We start from the raw sequence: 7,826 nt of genomic DNA, 5'->3' as shown, positions 1-7,826 counted from the left end.
CACTCGCCAGTAGATTACTCGGCGGGCTTGCTGTGAAGAAGTCGTGCAGTCTTGGCAATAGTCGGTCCCTTGAGGTCTCGTCGCACTCACGGTTCTCAGCTTGGCTGTAGAGGTGAGTAGAGGTCGGAGGTGCCAGGGAAGCCGGGTCTTGTCGAGCTGGGCAGTCGGATTCCGGAGGAAGGACTTGCAGCAGACCGCAGTGTTCTTAAGGTGGTGCCTGCGGATGCAGGGTGACTACTCCTTAGTCACAAGGGAGAATCTTGAAGAAGAAATCTTGATGTCCTTTCGTAGAAAGTCGTGTCTTGATTCCAAAGATGATCTAATTTGGAAGGGGGCCTGCTCCTACCTTTATCTGGGAAAAGGGGGCTGGCACGCGACTAAGTCCTGCCCTATGGGTGGGACCAGGAGTGAGGAAAAGTAGAAAATAACTCACTCTCCCCACCAGGGATCTATCCAGCAGTTTTTATAATAAAGCAGCAAAGGAATTGACAGGCAATCTGTAAAATTAAAAGACATCTTTATTATAATTAATTATGAGGCTTCGTCGTCCAACCGTAGTTTTACAATTGAAAGAGGGAGCCTGCCTGAGCTTTCTCAGGCAGGCTTTTTATACAAAAAGTTTGGCCCTAGGCTCACATTCTTGCTTTGAAACACATCATTGTAGGTCGCTCCCATGGTACCATAACAAAGCAGGCTATAATTATGAATTCCATTCTACTTGCCCAAACTGACCAACCCATCTTCCATCATGAACATATGTCAAACTTCACATATTTTCCTGTGCAGGCCGGAGAAACTCACAATAGAACTGGTTTCCTCCCCATCATATAAACAGTCACCTCCCCATTGTAAAAGCCCAGAAGCAGAGAAACAGAGCCAGGTGTGGAAGATAGAAATGTAGGATAAGGGATGCTTATGGACCATAAACAGGCATGGCTACTGTATTCGGCCTTCTAATCTTGCTCAGGCCAATGTACACAACAAGTTGCTCAGATCTTTAATATAGATTGACTAGAGGGCATGGACTGGTTTGGTGAGGCCAACATCACGTAGGCAGATTCAGCCTGTTCAGGTCAAATGGGAGTCAGGAAGAACTCAAGCTAAGGAATACGTGTCCTTTCATACTTGCTCTACCAGAATCATTGGCTCATGTATATGCCTATGTAAAGGGCAACACCTAAAATGGACGCTGTTCACAACATGGGTGCCTGTGGGCTCAGAATGAATTTGCCAATAACTCCTGCATGCATCATTGTATTGTGATGAAAACACACACACATATAAAACTTGCCATTTTCGTTTCTCTGATATCAAAATCATAGCAGAATAATGATATTTTAAACACAGGTTCAGATTTCGAAGAACCTCAGACGCCCCTTTTGCCCTTACATAGGCAATAACCTATACTCATGCTAAATCTGAGTCCATGTCTATCTTCATCACTAGCTGGTGTTGATGTAGAAATTGTACAAAAGGAATTATCAGTAAACTCTGACCTAACCAGTTCATGTTCAGGTAAAATATGAAACTCATGTGAAGAAACAGTAGAAAAAGAAAGAGTATGTTGGGAAGTTGGTGCAGACGTCAATTGTGTAGAAGAAACAAACCAAAATATAGTAGCCAATAAAATACATAAAAGTATTAAAATAGATAGAGCTATACCGCACTTAGAGAACAATATTCTATAATGTCTGTTTTTCATCTCTTGCTTTTTATCGTCATTCCTCAATACAATCTCCATTTTCTAATGTCGCTCAAGCAATCTTGGTAGAGTACTTCAGCTGTGATTATTAGCAGGTCATAGGGACACTGCAAGTCCTGCAGGCCTACTGCCACTACTCAGGTCACAAACTGAACCGTTTGTACTCCTACGTGACCCTGCAACTGGCAAATGGTAACCAATCAAAAATTTAACAAAAAAAAAACATAATACAATTTCAGAAAAAGCAAGAGAAAAATAAAAACAAAAGTCAAATGCAAAATACTTGCACAATCCTAAACAGAAAGCAAATCCTAGAATTATCTAATAACATTTTATATAGCTTCCTATGCATTTCAGTAATTCATTATATGTTTAAGTGAAACAATGGTGTTCCTGATCAATGCTCTCAGATGAAAAGGGATACTGTTCCACAGAGAGTGGACTTTATTCTGCTTCTACTAAACAGAATAGTACTTTAAAACAATGCCAGAAAAGCAGCAAAAATTAGTTTCCAAACTTCAAGTCTATACAAGCTCACAGAAAATACCCAAAGTCCGTCAAAGCCTCTCCTGGCAGGCTTCTATTATCCATCAAATCCGCTTCCAGTGTTTTCTTCGCGTTGGGCCTCTTCAAGTCAGGCTTTTCATGAGAAAACAATACTGTTTAGTTGGAGTGCTCTCCGGGCAAAACACTCACAGCTCACTCGAAAGTCTCAATGTCTCAAAACAATGCACCAGTGTCTGTTCTTTGTGGCAGACGCTACAAATGATGTGCTGTTCATTGATCAAGGGCACAAAGCATCTCGTGCAGATCCAAGCACTACTTAGCAAGATCAGCAGCATCTTCAGACTCCAACACTCATCATTTAGTGTCAGAGGACGCTCAAGCTGCTCTCTCATGGGCACCAAAATGTAGTGCCTTTTTCCAAACTCATATTCTCAGGTGCACTGCCTTTCCGCTGGAGCAAAGAAAAAGAGGTGTGTGTGGGGAAAGGCCAAAAACTCAGGCCAAGGGGGGTCAGGGGACCGCGCGCTGTCAGAGGTTCAAGCACATGACAGTTTGAACAAGTTGAACAAAGTAGATGACAGTTCTGCCATCAGAAGCAGGGATCCTCCGCATCTTTGCACTTTTTCTCTTTTTACAACGCCTTCTGATGAAACAAATGGCTTGCTTAGGAGGTACCACTGAAGGCACGCTGATGATCGCTGTCCATGCTGATGACCGCTGCCCACGCTGCTGATTGCTGTTCACGCTGCTGATTGCTGTTCATGCTGCTGATTGCTGTCAGGAATTGCAAGGCCAAGAAGTCTGTAGTCGTCTGCCATGTTTACTGATGGGGACCAGACTTTTTCTTGATCACCGGTCTGCAGGGTAACATTCTTCCTTTTTGACTCTGGAAGATTCCCGCAGAACCTAGTGATATAGGAAGTGTAACACAATTGTTAGTTTCCTTCAAGTCAGATATAAAAACAGTTCATGGGTTGGCTTTTTGACAAGAGAGCTGCAAGCAAGTGGCCTGCAATCTGCAAAGGAGTGGCAATACGTCATGGGAACCTAAATGGATGCCCTCACACAGTGGCATTATCTAATGGGATACATTATTTAATGGGGTAAATACAGATTCTCCTTAATGATGAAGCCTAGGTGTTCCTAAACTCCTTATCTAGAACATCTCAAATAGAGAAATGACATAATACACATTATCAAGGACATAAAGAAGTCCCTTCTTTAAACAATGTGCATCAAATGCGCTATGTAATACAAAGGCTAATGATCAACTGTGCAGACAAGAGGACAAGAACTAGAGATTCCTGGTATCTGCATGATTAGAACACATCTAATTAAAAAAATTGAGGCAGCAGAAACAAAACTGGGGATATCTCCTATTGAGATGGAAAACTTGTATTGGGTCAATCAACCAGGCTATCACTATCCTGACAGTCAGATTGAAAAGGCATTTGAAGTAGGCCTAAAGAAAATTCTTGAGAACCAGTCTGGTCACACAAAAGGGAATGGTATGTAGCATAAGGGGGGGTTCCTAATACATCACTGCAGTCTAGAAGTGTGAACATGAACAATACACCCATAATAATAAATGGGCTGACTGGTGAAAGGAAGATGGAGAAGGAAAATGGACGTAGAACACAACTAAAATCTTCAATAACTAAACATGATGCAACATTGGTCAGGTAAGAAGCAAAAAGAAAAATCTATAGGAAGGACAAGAGTTTGCTTGGGTGGCCTAAGGCATGTGAAGCAGCACCAAGAGCACGGGGATACATGAAAGACCAATGTTACAGAAATTTTAACTCTACCGCTGACAATCTATACCCTACACGGTAATTCCAACTAATGTTCAGTTGTCTCTTCAGGGAAAGAAAAAAATGAATCCATAGGCTAATCAAAAAATGCGATCAAAAAATGCGATATCGAAATTAGGCCACCTTTAGTCACGGATCGATAATTCCATCCTTAGGCCCAATCGAGGATACATAAATGCAGAGCTGCCTGTCCTTAAGGGAAAAGGGCAGTAAGTGACTATAGTATATCATTTTAGTTTTCTTAAATATCATTACAGCCAAATTTAGGCATGCACTGGAAAAACTGCTGCCTTACTCGCTCACAGTATGAGGTCCATATCTGTGAAATTTATCTTAATACAATATTCATCCAATTTATTGTGAAATAACACATATCGTCATATGTGTTCCTTCACAGCACAGGGGATAAAAAAAATACACATATCAAGCCATCTCAAGCCATAAGATATACTTGCTGTATATCAAGCACAAGGAAAAAAACAGCCCAGACAAACAAACAGCATATATGAATAAACGGTCATGCATAATACCATGGCACATGTACTGTATACTATAAACCTGCAGCCCAATCTCAATTGTCAAGTCTAAAATCCTATACCCTACTTTTGACAGCAGGGCATCAGGTAATTGATACTCTGCTGTAAAAATATTATGTCGCTGTGTCAAATAACGCGTTTCAGTGGACCAAATGTATAAATGAAACATAAACACACATTTTTTTCTTAAAGAAATTACGCAAAAAAAAACATTTCTCTTCAACCAGCCAACTCACGTGTCTTGTGAATTAATCCATGAATTATCTGTAGGAAGAAGCAGAAAAGATACACAACACACACATTTCTCATAATACAACATCAATTATAACCCTTTTTATCAAACATGACACAATGTGACATACAAAAACTTTTCATTATTTACCTGTAACTTTTTGTCCATGCACCTTGCAAAAAACGCCCATTCTCACTCAGGCCTAAGGCCTTTAAGTTGCAGAATTTTGGGGAAGGGCTTCTACTTATTGCCTATCTAAAACTCAATGTAACACTTCGTTTTTCTTTTTGTCAAATAAACTTAACTAAAAAAAATCATTAGTTCCTAGCATGGAGACACACATATACCAGTTCTACAGATCATTTAGCAGAATGTTTGATATTTTTTTTTAAAGAAATCACTTTTGCATTTGCCTTTTCTAAATCATGTTCCCTCATTTTACACAGTGCTTAATTTGTAAGACATGAAGTGCAGGTGCTACAATTTTGCATGAGGAATACCTTTCCTATTTGTTTATTATCTCAGATGTGCGCTTTTAACGCAGATGTAATGTGAATGCGGCAAATGAGAACAAGCCAGCCTGCAATGAATGAAGGTTACAGATTTAAATCATATACAATCAACTACATCTCATATAAAGCGCTTGTGTGCAGCATTTTGAAAGCAACTGGGAGCTATGCAAACCACGTGTGGGCTCTACAATCCTTCAGGGTACTGACAAATGAGGCTGCAGTTTTACAATTAAATAGTGTTCCTTTTATTATTATTAGCGGGATGCAATGCTGTGCCAGCCCTGCCGTATTTCTAATTTGAGATAAATGTGTTGATGACATAATTTACCGAACAAGAAGCGTTTTGTGGGAACATGCTGGAGCTATTATTTATTCTTTGGCTAAAATGCAATCATCATTTGCTGTACATGTGCCCTGCATCCTCTGCTCATTTTAGTTTAAAAACAAAAACCCCATCCCAGCTAATGTCAAATTTGTAACGCTTTAAGAAGACACTTTTAAATTATGGACATGCGCAGGAATTAATTTTATCGGAGCAAGTCAGGCTATTCAAGTGACCTCAGGTCAGGACCGTGGCAGGGGCAGTGATTTAAATACAAAGAGGCAGCTGAAGTTAGCATCAGATGCATGTTTAACCATGTCATGCTGCATTCCACAGGCGAGGCCCTAATTAAAAGGTCACAAATGTCAACAAGACAGCCTTACAAGATAACATCTCAGCCGCTACTGCTGGAACACGTTATACAGGTTCTGCCAGTCCCCTGCTCATGGTAACTGAAGCTGACAAAGCCAGTAGGTTTAACCACTTCCACATAACCTGCAATATTTCACTATATTTAAAACAATTTCTATGACACATTGACTCACTGAATCATAAGAAGGCACAACCTGCAAACATATATATTAAGATCTAAATGTATGTATTTACTAAAGAGACACTTTAAAAAGGGGCCCTGAAACCATTTAAACAGTCTATTTATCTGAAAATCGACTTTGCATTCTGGATACTAAGAAATAAATATCCTACAATTTTTTTTTTGCATAATGGGTATTACTAGAATGTCTACTACCTAATTTATGAGTCATACATTTGAAAATACTACGTTATACCTTATAGAAATGAGCTTGTTTGCGCCTAGGGTAAGGGAAATTGCGCACAGAAGTGTTTGGTCATTTTTGTGGTACAACATAACTTAAATCAAACATTTTAATGCTAGGGGGTCATAGTATGAGTGTTAAGCTTCACAAATATTAAAAAACGATTTTTGTAGCACTTGTTTTTAATAATTATTTTTCATAATTAACAATTATTTTCTCCTAATGAAACCTAATTATTGCTATTTGTGACTGTTCTACATGTAAAACGCTCACTATATCCCTAGCCTATTATTTAGATAAATTAACACACAAGCCTAGGCGCAGCTGCCTAACTGGGACTGCGTGAGATTACTGCGCCACATATTTTTAAAAAGGACTGTTTGCAAAATTCCACCACCCGTGTTTAACTAGAGAGGTGCTGGCTGAATGAACATTCTTATTAGATATACTGCAGCTGAAAAGACTTGGCTGTGAACATCTAACACCGTGCGTCTAAAGAACAGGCAATTTCGTTTTTTCATTTTTTTTTCTTTGGAGCCTTATTTACATCTATTGGACGTGACCCATACACATACATACATTGAGCTCATTCCAGACACAAAACAGAAGGGGAGTCAAACACTCAGGCCACACAAAACAGCGTGCTCTAATCATTTCTTGTAAATAGCGCCGTCGCAATTTACAACAAAACCCACAAACAACATAGACATTTAAACACACATTTTAACCCGTAGGTCAACACTTAGGACAGGAACAAGGAACAGCCTACAGACTGTGTTAAAAATAACCTGCCAATACTAGTTGTAAACCATATTTACAACAAAAACGTTTTTGTTCCTATTTTTTTTGTTTTTTTTTTGTTAAATTCTTCAACAGATTTCCAGAAGGCTGCAAAAGGGACAGCCTCACAGACCTTTAAAGAGAGCTCATAAATTGGAGTTCCAACCGGAGGTATCAGACGCGAATCCTCCAACCGGGAAACACCACTTGAACCAAGAACTTAGGCCTACCAGAACAGACAAATGTATCGATACCCGAACTGAACTGAATGATTATCGTAACCAGTGATAATCTTATGAAACCGAACTGAAACCAAGAACTAATGAAACCGAACCGAAACCAAGAACTAAAAGGATTATCGAAACAGGCACATTTCCGCGACCAATAAATAACTAAGGACTCAGAACCAAAAAGGACTGGGAGCGACCCACTTTTATTCTTCAACTAAAGCAGATGGAGAAAATATCTCTTCATTAACTGCCTATACAAATTGCAATTTGCATATACACGAATATTTGTCCAAATTATAACTGTCAATTCCCCACTGCACTAACAGTCTGTTAAAAAATACTTACAGCAAGAAAAAGAATGGGTTCCTTAGTCAGGAGTGACATCTTTAGGAGAGTTTTAAGTCAGAAAAATCAA

Source organism: Lissotriton helveticus, chromosome 4_1 (assembly GCF_964261635.1).
Source record: "Lissotriton helveticus chromosome 4_1, aLisHel1.1, whole genome shotgun sequence".
NCBI classification, from domain to species: Eukaryota; Metazoa; Chordata; class Amphibia; order Caudata; family Salamandridae; genus Lissotriton; species Lissotriton helveticus.
Note: the sequence above shows the minus strand (reverse complement) of the source record.